Source organism: Pocillopora verrucosa, chromosome 4 (genome assembly GCF_036669915.1).
Source record: "Pocillopora verrucosa isolate sample1 chromosome 4, ASM3666991v2, whole genome shotgun sequence".
In the NCBI taxonomy this organism is placed as follows: Eukaryota; Metazoa; Cnidaria; class Anthozoa; order Scleractinia; family Pocilloporidae; genus Pocillopora; species Pocillopora verrucosa.
The window spans coordinates 23284374-23304625 of NC_089315.1; the positions used below are offsets into that span (position 1 = coordinate 23284374).

General features: G+C 38.7%; 1 pseudogene; it reads left to right on the plus strand.

Moving 5' to 3' along the window:
- The first annotated feature begins 3612 nt into the window (after positions 1 to 3612).
- On the plus strand, positions 3613 to 9531 carry LOC131778775 (tetratricopeptide repeat protein 28-like; annotated as a pseudogene).
- Positions 9532 to 20252: the final 10721 nt, after the last annotated feature.

Sequence of the window (20252 nt, forward strand, 5' to 3'; positions counted from 1 at the left end):
GTTTTATGAGCGTTGTTTCTTAAATCGACCACATTTCTCCCTACGTGTTCCCTTTAAGGGTATTCATCCTGATGAGAACGAAACATTGTAGCAATGGGGTAAGATCATAAATGGTTCAGCTTTACATTGGTTAAGTAACAGTAAAAAATTGATATATCTTTGGCGGATTTACAATTTGCTGCCTTGAGTCATCATTCGAATAATTTCAGAAATTCTTAACGACTTCAGCTAATTTTTATATTCGAAAATTTGGCAAACAAATTTGACGCTAAATGCTTGTATCCTCCTAAGGTCTTAAAATGCTCAAATTCCTTTAAAGAAAGTCTGATGCTTAATTTTTTTGACGTTAGAAATATCTTACTTTTCAGAAACTGAAGAAATTTCAATTTCCAAAGCTAATCCATAAAAACAATTCAAGTTGTGGGTTTAAAGCGACGAATTAATAGTAACGGAGGGAATATAACCTCTCCTGACCGAAGCTAATGAATGTTTACTATTCTCATTCTTGTGGTCTGTTATGGATGTACCTTTAAACAAGTCTCAACGACTGATTTTTTTAAAAGATGGGAGGGGAGGGGAGGGGAGGGACTGTACCTGTGTTTCATCACAATCGTAAATTGTTGAGATAGGGGGTGGTGGGAGTTGGGGGGCGGGGAGGGGGTAAAGGTATTTCAGGCCCCCTTGGATATCCCCCGCTGTTATTACTAATTTGTGACGTCATGAAGGAAAATGAAAAGCCCCTTGGAAGATATCGGACGAAAACGATGGAAATAGCAAATGATGAAATTTAAATGAGGCAAATTAAAAAAAAAAAAAAATCCAGAACTGATGTTTGATACACTGGCCGTTTCACTAATGGTTTCACTAAATTTGAAGCGAGTTGAAAGCGTCTTTCTATCACCTAGAGGAAGACGGCTATGGATCATACTCGGTTTCAAATTTTACGGCGTCATGAAATCCTGAAATTGCAGTTTAGTTCAGCTCAGTGTACTGATTTTTTCAGTCATGTGGCACTTGTCACTTATATTTCAACTCGTGTTTTTCCTAACGTATGTATTTGAATAATTCATTACCAGTGAGCAGGCAGTAACTTTTCTTTTTCGAGGCAAAAAAGGAGAAACATATTTGCTGAAATTTATGGGAAATAAAGTCGACATCTAGCAATTTTAATTCGACATTATGGTGAATAACTCTTTATCGCTGAGCCACTGACTGTGTTTAAAGAGCGCATTGTTTATTTATCAGTGTTCCACCAAATTTTTTTTTTCGTCTTGTCACGGGCGTGAGACAAAGAAAAAAATTCCGAGTTCCCATGAGGAATCGAACCTCAAACCCGCGCTCCGATGCTTAATTAAGTTCTTAGCTTCATGCAATCAATGGATTTACTTTCAGTTTTGTAGATGGCGTGACAAACAGAGCCACTATTTAAGTTGACGAATTCCCGATTTTTTTTTCTTCGTTAAATTAACCTCTATTGGAAGGTTTCATTCCAATATCTTTGCTTTTACAAAATTAAATATGAAAAGTTTCTTGCTTTAAATGGCGAGTTCAAGTTCATTCAATGAATTTTCATTTTCCAAAAGGTCTCTACCTCGCATGACTCATGTGACAATGTAATGAACACCCTACTGAGCGGAACGAACAGCCAGGGTCTCTCTCTTGGATGAGACTGGTTCCGAGTTTGGGTTTCTAATCAACGATTTCAGGATTACTCGTTGAAAAAAACAAAGCAAAACAAAAAAACCAAAAGCTAAAAAAATGTCTCTTTCGTTTACCACCTGTCTGCCATTCTGATCCAGGCTATAAGAAAAGAGAGCACTACAGTTAGAGAGCTTTGCCAAGGTCTACTATTGAAGCTTTCGAAATTTCTTGGACCACAAACGATCGCCAAATTAAACCCCACACCCGGTTATTTACACGAGGTCTCACCCAAACCACGGTTTTATGCAACCAGTAGGTCTCCAGCCTTAATCTGTTAGGTTTCAGACCTCTAGACAATTTTCACAAAAATAAATGTTTGGATAAAAGGTCCAGCTAAATCGAAGTTGTTTATGACGCGGTTTTGTTAAACAAAGGCTAACCTCTGTCTAAATAGTCGGCCCTAAAAGTTTGAGGACTACAAATAATTCTTTTGTGTGAATGAAAAAATAAATAAAAAATTACGGAAAACTCTCTGTGTTTCTTTAAAGTAAACCTCTACAATCAGTCAATGCAATATAAATTTTTGACACTGAAAAACAAATAATTAAAAAAACCAAAATTAATAAATAAATGGAGAAATTGGAGAAACTGAATGAATTTCACATTCGCTATAAAGGTCTGGTGCTATGATAGAGTCTGTTACCATTTCAAATATGAAAGCGAGTCATGTTTTTTTGATCTAAAATGAATTACTAAACAAGTGATTACATAAAAAATTAAATTCTGTGCCTTTTTTTTAGTGAAATTCCAAAATCAGCCAATTCACTACCAAATTAATTCAAAACAATGCTAACAAACAAATGAACAGAGAAATCGGAGAAAGAAAAAAAAAGGAAGAAAGTATTTTCAATCATACAGGGGTTGATTTTTAGTGTTAAGTATGAATGAATGTCACATTAGCTATGAAGGTCACACTGTGATAGGTTGGCACTTTCTTAGAGACTATTTACGTTTCAAATTTGAAAGGAGTCAAGCTCTGTTGATCTGGAGTGAATTACAAAGTAACAAAAGTTGGGTTACTAAGTTTCAGCGAGCGCGAATTTTACGCGTCCACGAGAAAAAACTTAAATGATATGGATGGACAGCTCGTGTCATTAGAATGAAAATTGGTAATAAACGGGAAGAAGCAGTGGATTAGAGAAACCTGGGAACAGTATTCACATCGCTTAGTTACTAAGCTAGCATCAGTAACAGGAGATTCTGAAGAAATCTTGCATTTGTCAGCTCATAAACTGCAGGAGTGTACTTTGGGAGTTGACTGTAATGATATATCTTAAGCACTTCAAAATTGTTCATAGAATGTCTTGTTTAAAATAATTGTCTAACATAAATCCTATTGCTGACGTAGATTGAAAGCCTCGCACCAGAAGTCTCTTTGGTGACGTCTTGTAGGATTCCTGTTCCTTTTTCATGGTCTCTGGAGGGTCTCGCTTGGAAACAGTTGGAATGCTACTTTGAAGCCACGGATACTTGAGGTACTTTCATTTTAATATCCATAACATGACTTTTCTTTGCAACTATTTGTAATGATTGGAGCAGTTAATTGGAAAATATAGGAAAACATGTTTGTTACGAATCATCTGGAATTTCCTTTCCAGAATTAATGAGAAACTAAGTAAGTTGAGTGATAAGAGCACTTTTCGATTAAGTGTTGTTAAATCAAAACCTAAGTGATCCTAACAGCCAATCAGAAGAAAGAAAAATACCCTTTAAGAGCCAATGAGAACTCAAAGAGTATTCATTTAAAAGCATTTCCTTCACAGCCTCTTATCATTTACGTGTAAGGAAGAACTACTGACGAGCTAAGCCGTCAGCAGCATTTTTGCACGCTGTAAATTTTTTTTGAATTATTCGCTTCTTATGTATAATGTTTCCTTCCCTTCTTTCAAACTTACAGCAAAGAAGACCACAATGGACAACATAGAAGGAGTTTTAAACACAGTACAAGTGGTCTTGATAGGTATGACGATCGCCAATTTCCTTCTAAACACTGGTTGTTTTTTACCAGCCATAGAGTTGTGTGAGGAATGTTTGATTTTACTAAACAGTGAGGCGCTTGATAAGGATGGTCCAATTACCGACTCAATTCTCGTTAAGAGTATCTTAAGAGTAGAAGCAATGGTTTACAGAAACCATGGAAAAGTGTTTCAATTGCTTGGTAATTATAACAAGGCACAAGAATATTACAAGAAAGCACATGCTATCACATTGGAAATTGGTGACAGAGAAGGAGAAGCAACGGTTCACGGAGACCTAGGAATAGCGTTACAATCGTTTGGTAATTATAACAAGGCACAAGAACATTACGAGAAAGCACTTGCTATCACATTGGAAATTGGTGACAGAAAAGGAGAAGCAGCGGCTTACGGAAACCTAGGAACCCTTTTTCAAACGCTTGGTAATTATAACAAGGCACAAGAACATTACGAGAAAGCACTTGCTATCACATTGGAAATTGGTGACAGAAAAGGAGAAGGAGCGGCTTACGGAAACCTAGGAACCGTGTTTCAAACGCTTGGTAATTATAACAAGGCACAAGAATATTACAAGAAAGCACTTGCTATCACATTGGAAATTGGTTACAGAAAAGGAGAAGCAACGGTTTACGGAAACCATGGAAAAGTGTTTCAATCGCTTGGTAATTATAACAAGGCACAAGAATATTACAAGAAAGCACTTGCTATCAAATTGGAAATTGGTGACAGAAAAGGAGAAGCAACGATTTACGGAAACCTAGGAACAGTGTTTCAATCGCTTGGTAATTATAACAAGGCACAAGAGTATTACGAGAAAGCACTTGCTATCAAATTGGAAATTGGTGACAGAAAAGGAGAAGCAACGACTTACAGAAACCTAGGAGCATTCTTCAAATCGCTTGATAATTATAACAAGGCACAAGAATATTACAACAAAGCACTTACTATCGCATTGGAAATTGGTGACAAGAAAGAAGAAGCAACCGTTTACGGAGACATCGGGAACCTGTTTACGTCACTAGGTGAACATAACAAGGCACAAGAATATTACAAGAAAGCATTGGCCATTAGAATGGAAATTGGTGACAGAGAAGGAGAAGCAGCGGATTACAAAGACCTAGGAACAGTGTTCCAATCGATTAATAATTATGACCAGGCGAAAAAATATTACAAGAGAGCACTTGCTATTACATTGGAAATTGGTGACAGAAAAGGTGAAGCAGCGAATTACGGAAACCTAGGAACAGTGTTTCAATCGCTTGGTAATTATGACGAGGCACATCAATATTACAAGAAAGAACTGGTCATCACAATGGAAATTGGTGACAGAAAAGGAGAAGCAGCGGTTTACCGAAATTTAGGAAGCGTGTTCCGAATGCTTGGTAATTCTGCCCAGGCGCAAGAATATCAGGAGAAAGCACTGGCCATCAGAAAGGAAATTGGTGACAGAAAAGGAGAAGCAGCGGATTGCGAAACCCTTGGAACCATGTTCCAATCGATTGGAAATTATGACGAGGCACAAGAATATTACGAGAAAGCTCTGGCCATCATTCTAGAAATTGGTGACAGAAAAGGAGAAGCAGCGGTCTACAGAAATTTAGGAACAGTTTTTCAATCGCTTGGTAATTATGCCCAGGCGCAAGAATTTCACGAGAAGGCACTTGCCATCACACTGAAGATTGGTGACAGAAAAGGAGAAGCAGCGGTTTACCGAAATTTAGGAAGCGTGTTCCGAATGCTTGGTAATTCTGCCCAGGCGCAAGAATATCACGAGAAAGCAATTACCATCAGAAAGGAAATTGGTGACAGAGCAGGAGAAGCGTTAGATTACGGAAACCTAGGAGCATTCTTTCAATCGATTGGAAATTATGACGAGGCACAAGAATATTATGAGAAAGCACTGGCCATCAGTCTAGAAATTGGTGACAGAAAAGGAGAAGCAGCGGATTACGGAAACCTAGGAACAGTGTTTCAATCGCTTGGTAATCATAACAAGGCACAAGAATATTACGAGAGAGCACTTGCTATCATACTGGAAATTGGTGACAGAAAAGGAGAAGCAGCGGTCTACGGAAATCTAGGAACAGTGTGTCAATCGCTTGGTAATTATGCCCAGGCGCAAGAACATCACGAGAAAGCACTTGCCATCACACTGGAGATTGGTGACAGAAAAGGAGAAGCAGCGAATTACGGAAATTTAGGAACAGTGTTTCAATCTCTTAGTAATTATGCCCAGGCGCAAGAATATCACAAGAAAGCACTTGCTATAAGACTGCAAATTGGTGACAGAAAAGGACAATCAGCGGATTACGGAAACCTAGGAACAGTGTTCCGAGTGCTTGGAAATTATGACGAGGCACAAGAATATTATGAGAAAGCACTGGCCATCAGTCTGGAAATTAGAGACAGAGAAGGAGAAGCAGTGAATTACGGAAATTTAGGAACAGTATTTCAATCGCTAGGTAATTATGCCCAGGCGCAAGAATATCACGAGAAAGCACTTGCCATCACACTGGAGATTGGTGATAGAAAAGGAGAAGCAGTGAATTACGGAAATTCAGGTAGAGTTTTTCAATCGCTTGGTTATTATGACCAGGCGCAAGAATATCACGAGAAAGCACTTGCCATCACAATGGAAATTGGTGATAGAAGAGGAGAATCAGCGGATTACGGAAACCTAGGAGCAGTCTTCCAATCGCTTGGTAATTATGACAAGGCACAAGAATATTACAAGAAAGCACTGGTCATCAAACTGGAAATTGGTGACAGAAAAGGAGAAGCAGTGGTTTCCGGAAACCTAGGAACCGTGTTCCAATCGATTGGTAATTATGACGAGGCGCAAGAATATCACGAGAAAGCACTGGCTATCAATCTGAAAATTGGTGACCGAAAAGGAGAGGCAGAGGCTTATGGAAACCTAGGAACAGTGTTCCAATTGCTTGGTAATTGTGCCCAAGCACAAGAATATTACGAGAGAGCACTTGCTATCAGACTGGAAATTGGTGACAGAAAAGGAGAAGCAACAGATTACGGAAACCTAGGAACAGTATTTCAATCGCTTGGTAATTATAACAAGGCGCAAGAATATCACGAGAAAGCACTGGCTATCAATCTGAAAATTGGTGACCGAAAAGGAGAGGCAGAGGCTTATGGAAACCTAGGAACAGTGTTCCAATTCCTTGGTAATTGTGCCCAAGCACAAGAATATTACGAGAAAGCACTTTCTATCACATTGGAAATTGGTGACAGAAAAGGAGAAGCAACGATTCACAGACACCTAGGAACAGTGTTTCAATCGCTTGATAATTATAACAAGGCACAAGAGTATTACAACAAAGCACTTGCTATCACATTGGAAATTGGTGACAGAAAAGGAGAAGCAACAGTTTACGGGAATCTAGGAACAGTGTTTCAATCGCTTGATAATTATAACAAGGCACAAGAGTATTACGACAAAGCACTTGCTATCACATTGGAAATTGGTGACAGAAAAGGAGAAGCAACGGACTACGGAAATCTAGGAATAGTGTTCCAATCGATTGGTAATTATGCCCAGGCGCAAGAATATCACGAGAAAGCACTTGCTATCAGACTGGAAATTGGTGACTGAGAAGGAGAAGCAGTGGATTACGGAAACCTAGGAACAGTGTTTAAATCGATTGGTAATTACGCCCAGGCACAAGAATATCACGAGAAAGCACTTGCCATCAGACTAGAAATTGGTGACAGAAAAGGAGAAGCAGCGGATTACGGAAACCTAGGAACAGTGTTTCAATCGCTTGGTTATTATAACAAGGCACAAGAATATTACCAGAAAGCACTTTCTATCAGACTGGAAATTGGTGACAAAAAAGGGGAGGCGAGGGATTACGGAAACATCGGGACCCTGTTTTCGTTACTAGGTGAATATGACAAGGCTCAAGAATATTTGGAGGAAGCACTACGGATTCAAAAGAAACTTTGCGAAAGAAGTGGAGAAGCAAGGTGTTATGGAAACTTGGGAGCTTCGTTTCTGTCACTCAGAAAATACCCTAAAGCAGATAAATATCTACAGCAATCACTGGCAATAGCAAAGGAAATTGGCGATAAACGTGGAGAAGCAGCAGTTTACGGTCATCTGGGGATAATTTCTTGTCATCTTCAGAATTATGAAAAGGCTCAAGAACATCACGAGAAAGCCCTTGCAATCTGTAAGGAAATTGGCGACAGAGATGGAGAAGTAGTCGCATACAAAAATTTGGGGGCATGTTTCCACTCGCTTGACATATATAACGTGGCCGAAAAATACATCAATAGGGCATTATTAATAAGCAAGAATATTGGACACAACTTGAACGAATTTCGCTGCCTTCGTCAACTAACGCTGTTGAAGCTATCACAATTTAATCTCAAAGAGGCCATGTCATATCTTTTTCAGTGTATTGGAAAATTCGACACGTTGCGAGGTTTCCTTAAAGATAACGATCACTTTAAGACTTCTCTTCTAGAGGAGCACGGCAATTTCCCATACAAGTTGCTCAGCTACTTGCTTTCTTCTACCGGCGAGCCAAGAGATGCTCTTTATGTTGAGGAGCTGAGACGGGCAAGAGGCCTCGCCGACTTCATGGCAGCCAAGTACTCTGTTCAAGAGCTGATCTCAGGAAATCCACAGTCATGGCATGGCATTCAAAATATCATCCCAAAAGAAACGGACTGTACATGTCTTTATATTTCAGTTGAAAAAGAACATGCACGGTACTGGATTCTCGAAGCATCAGGAGCCATTCATTTCTCACGAAAGAAAGTGAGTCTGGAGAAACGCGTGGTGACCCAATTAGTTCCTGATTTGGACGAGTTTTTCAAAGAGAGCTTCCGCAGCCTTGGCATTTTATCTCAACAGAATTGCGAAGATCGATCATTAGATGACACAGAATCGATGCCACCTCACAAGCCCATGCGTGACTATGATCCAAAAGATTTCAAAACGAATCTTCAGTCGTGTTACGAGTTAATCATCGCTCCCGTGGCCGATTTACTGAAAAAGCCCGAGATTTTAATTGTCCCTGAATCCTGTATGTACCAAGTCCCATTTGCTGCCATTAGTGATGAAGGAGGACTCTATTTAGTGGACACTTTCAGGATCCGCGTCGTTCCCTCTCTGACGACTCTAAAGCTGATTCAGGACAGTTCCCCAGACTATCACAGTCAGAGAGGAGCACTGATAGTGGGTGATCCTGAGGTTGGCGAGGTGCTTTTGAAAGGAAAACGCAAGATCCTAAAATCATTGCCATGCGCACGAAAGGAAGCAGAAATGATTGGACGACTTCTTGGAGTGACACCTTTGACTGGAGACCGTGCAACAAAGGAGGCAGTTCTTGATGCAATAAATTCAGTAAGTCTGATTCACTTTGCTGCCCATGGTGATCGCGAAAGAGGAGAGATTGCTCTCTCTCCTAATTGCCCCACCAATTTCCCTCCACAAGACGAAAACTTCCTTTTGACGATGGCGGACATTTCAAAAGTTCGGCTGCGAGCTAAAATGGTGGTACTCAGCTGTTGTCACAGTGCTCGTGGGCAGATTAAAGCCGAGGGAATTATTGGAATCGCTCGAGCGTTCTTAGGATCTGGTGCTCGTTCAGTGTTGGCGGCACGGTGGGCCATAGAAGACACAGCCACGGAGGAATTCATGAGATGTTTCTACCAAAACTTGTTCCGCGGTAAAAGTGCAAGTGAATCCCTTCACGAGGCCAGGAAATGGTTGAGAAAGAACGGCTTCGAAAAAGTTTCTCAGTGGGCTCCCTTCATGCTTATTGGCGATAACGTGACATTTGATTTTGAAAATTGGTCCGGGTCTAAAACATCCAAACAGCCATGAGAGAAGCGAATCCTTTTAAATGGATCAAGTAAACTTTGCAACGGTCAATTGCCTTCCTGAAGGAAAAAAACGCAATCTGTGAAGGACAGAAAACCTTTTCTGAGAGCGCTTATTAGCTATCTATGTGTAATAATCTGGAACATGAAGACAGTTCATAATTCAGTGTTTATGAACCAGCGGTTGAGCTGTTAACCCTTTACACCCTAACACCAATATTCATATTCTCCATACTGTTCTCTAGACATTTCCTAGGGTGCTGACAAGGAGAATTCGTCTAAATAATCAAGAATTTCTTTAGTTGGTGATCATTTCCTTTATTCTCATGACCTCAATGAGTAATTCAGTGGTGATATTGTAAGGAGAAATAAGATGTTAGTCACTCTTAGGGTTTAAAGGGTTAACAATTTCAGAAGCCTTTCTGTTGGAGAAACATTAACTCATTAGTCAAAACAAACAAAGGTTACGCAAGTATTTTTTGAGCGCGATAATTCAGTCAAGCCAAACAAAGTTTAAGATTCTTTTCCGCAAGTGATTAGTTACTCAAACGAGGCAAATTTTAAGACTTTTGTCTAAGAAGCCCTCCATTACATGTAAAGTCTATAACACAAAAATTATTCCTGAAGGTTGAAATCACCTGAAAATTCTTGCCAGTCGGAAACTGTCTGTTGCCCTATATATATAATGAAGAGGCATTTTATTAGAGTAGGACATAGTTATGAAATGTTTTGACAGTTCTTTCTGCAAGGAAATAAGTTCTAAAACCACAGTAAGGTCAATATAGTGCTCCCCATGTCTCTTGCTTTGATACATTATAATGCTCATACTTTTTATTTGAAATTGATTGCCTCAGTGATCAGTTTTTTTTTCAAGGCTAAATTTTTCAGCGATTCGACGAACATTTGTCTCAGAAAAGTTCTTGAGACTATCCTAGTCAAAGGAGAGTTTATTTTATCTTAAATGTTCTATTGCTGATACCTGTTTTTTCAATGATTCGACGAATATTTGTCTTAGAAAAAATTAGTGAGACTATTCTAATCAAATAACAAGTTTATATTATCTTAAATGTTTTATTGCTGATTCCTGTTTGTTTAACAGATACTGACATTTACTCCAAGCGAAATTTTCAAATAAAAATTATTCGTAATTAATTGCACGAATTCTTGTTGGTCAGACAGTTTTTCTCACAAGCGAGAAATAATCCAAGAAGAAGAAAGTATCAAATCATAGCGAATCATCTTGTTAGGACCGAACAGTTTTCGACTGAGAATCACCGAAAATCCAAAACCAAAGTTATAACAACTACAAATCAGAACCAAGGTTAGCATCTTCATGAACCAATAAGAACTCAAAGTTAAACGAGAAAACCTGCTTGAAGTGCGGGAAAATGTGGGGGGGAACAAGTCGTGATTGGTTTTAGTTTTGCAGTCGATTGGTTGAGGAAGTACCGTGATTTTTCTAGATCAATCTTAGAGCGAAGTAAATGAAAAACCTAAGCTACCAGGATCACTTTCGATACTCATTTAAGAACTGCTCTATTTCTTCAATTGAAGAATGGCTAATTTTGAAGGTAATATCAACTAGCGTAGCAGGTGTTAGTGGAAGCTGTCAACTTCCCCTCTTGCGTTCGGTCTTGTCGGCTTAATTTCGATGTCCTGCTATTGTTATAGCTTACTCATATATGGAGAAGATTCACCTTTTACTTTATTGTTATTTGAAGTTTTCCTCTTGTTAAAATATTTCATAAGGAAAACTTTGATTTAACAATATGCCACCACATTCTGTTCAAATCGAGTTGCTTCAGGTGAAAGGGGGTAAGTTTTTAAAGAAACTGTGGTACTGTGTCGGTAGGAAAGCAACCCTTCGAAACATCAGCTTTACAAACTCTCTAAGGTGGCTAATTTACGTTATCAACACAGTTGATAAAACCAAAGTATCTTGCTTCTATTCTTTTCTGTTCTTTTCTATTCTACACACTAAGTCAGCTGGAATTGAAACGAGAACGATGACAATTCTTTTTCGTGTCGAGGGCATTTTAGTTAAGACCTACTCAAGGCTTCGGTCCCGAATTAAGGCTTCCATAGGTATCAGTTCTCCGATGATTCATCGACGGCATCTGTTGCCGAACCTTGTTTAAGTATCCAAGGTCAATTTCTGCTGCACACACGTCATTTCCTTCATGACACTGAGCAATAACACAGCCCCAAGGATCTACAACCTGCAGTGACATGAACAAGGACAATACTCAGTACACGAGGCCTGCTAAGAAATGACTTTGTCAGGGTTAGCGTCTTTCATATTATCAGGTTCCCTCATAGCTAACTGGTACCCATTTATACCATCCTGGGTAACGAGAGTCACTGTAAGAGCAGGGTGCCTTGCATCATAATATAACATAGCAATCTCGCCAGAACTTGGAACTACACTTTTCTCACTTTAGCTTAGTGCTGTTACAGCAGACCAACATGACTTTCTAAAGCAACCATTAAAAGGTATGTGGCTGGAACTAATCTACTCCCCATAGATGGGATGCCACTCCATTGCAAACCCCTTCCCCCCCTCCCCCACTCCCCCCCTCTGCCCAGAATTTCATAAAGCTGCCCTGACAGTTTGGCAGTAGCTATCTATACTCCTAGATGAAGTGAAGCACTGTGAGAGTAAAGTACTTTTAAAGACCACCAATAAACAGATGACCATGATATGTTTTGTTCCATGTTTTCCTTGATTAAAAAGTTTTCAAGCCCATCTGACCTCCATTTTTGTCTTCTTTGTCAAAGAGAAACAAAAATCAAGCTTGTTTGAGAAAGTTAAAAGGAATGAAAATCTGAACTTAGCCACACTTAACTGTTAATTATGCAAAGGATATAATTGCCAAGCCAACATTCCCCCCAGGGGTAGGCACAGGTGGCACTATCTGGTTACCAGGGATACAGGTGTCACTCTCCTTAAGCCTGGGTCCATCTTTCACATCAATATCAAACAGATGAATTTTTCGATACACTGCGACTTTGGAGCTACTGTCATTAACAATGACATGTGAGTTACGCAGCCTCTTATCATCAAGTGGGCCCTATGATTTAAAAGTGCATTTACTAAGGGAAAAAATTACTAGCGACTACTGAAATTACTACACTTAATTAGTTGCCTAAGCTCCCAGATGAAAGTAAAAATATTTCCTTCCCTTGCCGCATGAGAAAATGTTTAACCCATGTAGTGAAAGGTATACAAAATTCTTACTAACGCAGTGTGAGGTCCATACCGTAAGTTACGGACCAAGTTTTTTCTTCTATAACTAATTGTACGGACCAAGAAAACAAGGTTTGTACAATATTCATGATATCTCTGGGTTTAAACAAAGGCTAAAGATTTCACTGCAAATGAGGTTTTGAATTTATCAAGCTGTACACTGAAACTGACTAATTATAGGACATGTCATAAATGAAAGATATAATAAATCACATTCAAACTGAGAATAACACCTGTCAGCAGGTCGGTGGCTACTGTCAAGTTATCAAAGGAGACTTCAATAGAGGGTTGGAAATAATCTGGAATTACCTTTTGGTTATGTTTTACTTCCCTTTAAGGCTGGTGTGAAAAATTGTCCCCTTTTTTTGATCAAACAGATGCAAAAGTAAAACTACTTGTAATTGAACCACTCAAGTTTTAAACCCTTTAATTTGCTTGCCAGCTATTCCGCTGATATCATGACGGAATTCAGATAAAAGTATAGTTTAATTTTATAATATATCTATCAAAGTTTTTCTTCAAGTTGAAGTCACCGGCCCCCCCCCCCCCAACGTTGTATTCCGAGACTATATAAAATGTTTTTTTTTTCTATTTCAGTATTGTATTCTTCATTTTTATATACTCCTGGGTGGAGAGAGAGGCATTGTGGGAGTAAAGTATTTCACCTAAGAACATATCACATTGACCCAGCCAGGTCCTAACCCCAGACCCCTCGATCCGTTTGTGCGTATTGGGATATAACAAGTGTTAATATCGGAAAGCTACAACGAAACTGACTGCGAAAATGACAGTCGAAATGATTTTGTGCCAGAAACAGATGATCATATTTTATTGGCTGTCTGATGAGTGACGTAGGACGTTTGCCGGGAAAAACTCAAAGAACAGACAGAGGAAGATAACTTTGTTTAGTAAGAAAGACACTGAAGGCTACAGATCGTGGTAAGTACTGTCTGTTTTAAAACAACCGACACAATACTACATATTCGCTACTGTTGCCTTAGCATAAGTAAGTCCTTGACGTTTAAAGCTTCCCACTTCTCTCAGTCATGACCTGCTTAATTGGTGTGACTTGGAAGAAGGAGATTTAAATGTCTGCGATAGAAAATGAAAAATTAGAGGTTTATAAAAAACAGCCAAAAACAGCGAGAACGGTTTGACTTTCTGGATTTCCATTTACAACTGCTAAGCTCGATCAATAAATAAATTGCTTTAAACCAGCAGTAATAATTTTGATGACTATTTGAGTGAGTTACATGGCCTATGGAGTATAAAAATAAGGCCTCCGACAGAGTCAATCGCCGTAATACTTTGTACTATCGACCCTGCTTGCGCAGAAATCAAACCGCAATAACGAAAAAAATTGAGTGTCTAGGACATGAGCTTTGTTGAACCCATTTTTTTATATTATTGGAAGGAAGATGAGAAGAGATGTATAGCAATTTACCCAGCTTTCTAGTGTTCCATCTTCAAGTCACGTATTTCAGTTTCTAACTTTCACTGCTTATGGTGGATTTCAACATGCAAAAAAAAGAAATTCTCTTTGTTTTACAGAAAACGACAGGCCAAAGTGTTCATCATTTTTGAGCGGTTAGATTTTCATCCAAAGATCAATCACAGCACAATTGGAGCTTCTTCCTGTAAAAGGTAAGCTATATGTGTGTAATGAGTCACTCTTTTCATTTTCCAGTGGGCACGACCTGCATGACGAAGACAAATACTTAATGAGGAACACGGCCGGGTTTTATGGGCGTTGTTGTTTAAACCGACCACATCTCTGCCTACGTGTTCTCTTATTAGGGTATTCATCCTGATGAGAACGAAACATTGTAACTATCAGGTAAAATCATGAATGATTCAGTTTGACATTGGTTAAGTAACAACCAAAAATTGATATATCTTTGGTGGATTTGCAATTTGAAATTACTGCATTGAGTCATCATTCAAATAATTTCAGAAAATCGTAACGACTAAAGCTAATTTTCATATTCGAAAATTTAGCAAACAAATTTGACGCCAAACGCTTGTAAACGCCTTGGGAGGACCCAAAGTCTTAAAATTCTCAAATTCCTTTAAAGAAAGTCTGATGCTTAATTTTTTTGACGTTCGAAATATCTTACTTTTCAAAAATTGGAGAAGTTTCACTTTCGTAAGCTAATCCATAAAAACAATCCAAGCTGTGGGTTTAAAGCGACGAATTAATAGTAACGGAGGGAATATAACCTCTCCTGACCGAAGCTAATGAATGTTTATTATTCTCACTCTTGTGGTCTGTTACATTTAAACAAGTCTTAAGAATGATTTTTCCAACAGATGGGAGGGGAGGGGAGAGGAGGGGCTTTACCTGTGTTTTATTGGAGTAAACCGGGAAATTTATATCATCGTAAATTGTTGAGGTAGGGGGTGGTGGTAGAGGGGGGGAAGGAGTAAAGGTACTTTAGGCCCCCTTGGATATCCCTAGCTGTTATCACCAATTTGTGACAACATGAAGGAAAATGAAAAGCCCCGTGGAAGATATCTGACGAAGACAATGGAAATAGCAAATGATGATATTTAAATGTATCAAATTTTAGAAAAACAACATCCAGAACTGATGTTTGATACACGGGCCGTTTCACTAATGGTTTCACTAAATTTGAAACAAGTTGAAAAGCGTCTCTCTATCACTTAGGCGAAGACGGCGATGGATCATACTCGGTTTCAAATCTCACAGCGTCATGAAATCCAGAAATCGCAAGGAGTTTAGCTGTACTTACGCTCAGTGTACTGTATTTTTCAGTTGTATGGCACGTGTCACTTATATTTCAACTCGTGTTTTGTCCTAACGTATATATTTCTAATTTTATTCTTGGTAAATTAATGGGAAAATTTGGCGAAATTTTATAATTATTTTGTTACGTGAATATACTTGACCTTAACACGCTCCTTAAGTTTTGAACAATTTTAGAGAGCACAACGAGGTTTTCAATGAAAAAATGCTTTGCTTTCTAATGAAAAAACGCGGCAATTCTTGATTATCATATGGTGGTCGAGGAAGCTGCCATGAATGTAAAACAAAAATTATATTACGATAAAGATGATGCTATTGTGTAATATTTTGTCCTCTAACTTTGAATAATTCATTACCAGTAAGCAGGCAGTAACTTTTCTTTTTCGAGGCAAAAAAGGAGAAAATATATTTGCTGCAATGGGAAATAAAGTCGACATCTAGCAATTTTAATTCGACATTATGGTGAATAACTCTTTAGCGCTGAGCCACTGACTGTGTTTAAAGAGCGCATTGTTTATTTATCAGTGTTCCACAAAATATGTTTTTCGTGTTGTCACGGGCGTGAGACAAAGAAAAAATTTCTGAGTTCCCATGAGGAATCGAACCTCAAACCCGCGCTCCGATGCTTAATTAAGTTCTTAGCTTCATGCAATCAATGGATATACTTTCAGTTTTGTAGATGGCGTGACAAACAGAGCCGCTATTTATGCTGACGAATTCCCAATTTTTTTTTTTGGCGTTAAATTAACCTCTATTGGAAGGTTTCATTCCAATATCTTTGCTTTTACAAAATTAAATATGAAAAGTTTCTTGCTTTAAATGGCGAGTTCAAGTCCATTCAATGAATTTTCATTTTCCAAAAGGTCCGTAACTCGCATGACTCATGTGACACTGTAATGAACACCCTACTGAGTGGAACGAACAGCCGGGGTCTTTCTCTTGGATGAGACTGGTTCCAAGTTTGGGTTTCTAATCAACGATGGTGAGGATTGCACGTTGAAAAAAAAATAACAAAACAAAATGAAAAACAAGAAACAAAAACGAAAAAAGTGTCTCTTTCGTTTACCAGCTGTCTTGGACCACAAAGAATCGCCAAATTAAACCCCACTGACCGGTTATTTACACGAGGTCAAACCCAAACCACGGTTTTATGTAATCAGTAGGTCTCCAGCTTTAATCTGTTTTGTTTCAAACCTCTTGACACTTTTCACAAAAATAAATGTTTGGATAAAAGGTCCAGCTAAATCGAGGATTGTTTATGACACAGTTTTGTTAAACAAAGGCTAAACTCTGTTTAAATAGTCGGCCCTAAAAGTTTCAGGACTGCAAATGATTCTTTTGTATAAATGAAAAAGTGAATAAAAAATAACGGAAAACTCTCTGTGTTTCTTTAGAGTAAACCTCTACAATCAGTCAACGCAATAGAAACTTTTAGCACTAAAAACAAATAATTGAAAAAACCAAGGTTAATAAATAAATAGAGAAATTAGAGAAACTGAATGAATTTCACATTCGCTATTAAGGTCTGGCGCTATGATAGAGTCTGTTAACATTTCAAATATAAAAGCGAGTAATGTTTTGTTGATCTAAAATGAATGACTATACAAGTGATTACATAAAAAATGAAATTCTGTGCCTTTTTTAAGTGAAGTTCCAAAATCAGCCAATTCACTACAAACTGAATTTAAAACAATGTTAACAAGCAAATGAAGAGAGAAATCGGAGAAAGAAAAAAAAAAAAAGGAAGAAATTATTTTCAACCGTACAAGGGTCGATTTTTAGTGTTAAGTACGAATGAATGTCACATTGGCTGTAAAGGTCGCACTGTGATGGGTTGGCACTTTTTTAGAGACTATTTACATTTTAAATTTGAAAGCGAGTCATGCTTTGAAGATCTGGAGTGAATTACACAGTAACAAAAGTTGGGTTGGCAAGTTTCGTTTTAATATCCATAACGGGATTTTTCTTTGCAACTGGTTGGGATGAATGAAACAGCTAGTTGAAAAAAATATAGGAAAACATGTTTGTTATGAATCATCCGGAATTTCCTTTCCAAAATTAATGAGAAACTAAGTAAGTTCAGTAATAAGAGCACTTTTCGATTGAGTGTTGCGCGTGAAATCAAAACCAAAGTAATCTTAACAGCCAATCAGAAGAGAGAAAAATACGCTTTAAGAGCCAATGAGAACTCAAAGAGTATTCACTTAAAAGCATTTCCTTCAGAGCCTCTCATCATTTACGTGTAAGGAAGAACTACTGACGAGCTAAGCCGTCAGCAGCGTTTTGCACGCTGTAAATTTTTTTGAATTATTCGCTTATGTATAATGTTTCATTCACTTCTTTTAAACTTACAGCAAAGAAGACCACAATGGACAACATAGAAGGAGTTTTAAACACAGTACAAGTGGTCTTGATAGGTATGACGATCGCCAATTTCCTTCAAAACACTGGTCGTCTTTCACCAGCCATAAAGTTGTGTGAGGAAAGCTTGATTTTACTAAACAGTCAGGTGCTCGATAAGGATGGTCCAATTACCGACTCAATTCTCGTTAAGAGTATCTACACCATAATGGCCAAAGCAAAAGAAAAATGCGTCAGGGAACTCCTTCTCCTGCACCAGGACTCTGATGACACCTTCCTACAGGGAAGGTTGAATATGTTACTGGCAACTACACTTCAAGATCAAACGAAGTTTGTGGAGGCCAGAGAATTTTATGAGAGAGCAATAAAAATTATGAAAACGAATGACGACAAAATAGGAAAAGCAATTTGTTACGGCAACTTAGCCCCATTACTCTATTCCTTTAGAGAATATGACAAATGTAAAAAATATCTGGAGAAGGCCCTTGCGATCAGAACCCAAATTGGTGACAGAGTCGGAGAAGCAATGTATTACAGAGAACTAGGAAAAGTGTCCCAAATGCTTGGTAACTATGATAAGGCACAAGAATATTACATGAAAGCACTTACCATCAGAACGCAAATTGGTGACAAAGAGGGAGAAGCAGTAGTTTACAGAAACCTAGGAACCGTATTCCAATCGCTTGGTAATTTTAACAAGGCACGAGAATATTACAAGAAAGCACTAGCCATCAGAATAGAAATTGGTGACAGAAAGGGAGAAGCAACGGATCAAGGAATGCTCCAAATGTTCGGTGATCTTAATCAGGCGCAAAAATATCACGAGGAAGCACTTGCTATCAGAGTGGAAACTTTTGACAGAAAGGGAGAAGCAGAGGAGTACGGAAACTTAGGAAGAGTGTTTCAATCGCTTTGTAATTATGATCAGGCGCAGGAATATCAAGAGAAAGCACTTGCTATTAGTCTGGAAATTGGTGACAGAAAAGGAGAAGCAGCGAGTTATGGAAACTTAGGAACAGTGTTCCAATCGCTCGGTAATGATGCCCAGGCGCAAGAATATCACGAGAAAGCACTTGCTATCAGTCTGGAAATTGGTGACAGAAAAGGAGAAGGAAGGGATTACAGAAACCTAGGAACAGTGTTCCAATCGCTCGGTAATTGTGCCCAGGCGCAAGAATATCACGAGAAAGCAATTGCTATCAGTCTGGAAATTGGTGACAGATACGGACAAGGAAGGGATTACGGAAACCTAGGAACAGTGTTCCAATCGCTCGGTAATTATGCCCAGGCGCAAGAAAATCACGAGAAAGCACTTGCTATCAGTCTGGAAATTGGTGACAGAAAAGGAGAAGGAACGGATTACGGAAACCTAGGAAGAGTGTTTCAATCGCTCGGTAATTGTGCCCAGGCGCAAGAATATCACGAGAAAGCAATTGCTATCAGTCTGGAAATTGGTGACAGATACGGACAAGGAAGGGATTACGGAAACCTAGGAACAGTGTTCCAATCGCTCGGTAATTATGCCCAGGCGCAAGAATATCACGAGAAAGCACTTGCTATCAGTCTGGAAATTGGTGACAGAAAAGGAGAAGGAAAGAATTACAGAGACCTAGCAAGAGTGTTCCAATCGCTCGGTAATTATGCCCAGGCGCAAGAATATCTCGAGAAAGCACTTGCTATCAGTCTGGAAACTTCTGACAGAAAAGGAGAAGCAGTGAGTTATGGAAACTTAGGAACAGTGTTCCAATCGCTCGGTAATTATGCCCAGGCGCAAGAATATCACGAGAAAGCACTTGCTATCAATCTGGAACTTTGCGACAGAAATGGAAAAACAAATTGTTATATAAACCTAGGAGCTTTGTTTCTGTCACTCGGGAAATACCCTAGAGCAGATAAATATCTAGTGCAAGCACTGGCAATAGCAAAGGAAATTGGCGACAAACATGGAGAAGCGGTAGTTTACGGTAATTTGGGGATAATTTCTCGTCGTCTTCGTGATTATGAAAAGGCCCAAGAATATCACGAGAAAGCCCTTGCGATCTTTGAGGAAATTGGCTACAGAGATGAAGAAGCAGTCGAGTACTTAAATTTGGGGGCATGTTTCCAATCGCTTGGCATGTACAACGTGGCCGAAAAATACATCAAGAGGGCCTTATTAATAAGCAAGAATATTGGACACAACTTGAGTGAATTCAAGTGCCTTTCTCAACTAACGCTGTTGAAGCTATCACAATTTAATCTCAAAGAGGCCATGTCATATCTTTTTCAGTGTATTGGAAAATTCGACACGTTGCGAGGTTTCCTTAAAGATAAAGATCACTTTAAGACTTCTCTTCTAGAGGAGCACGGC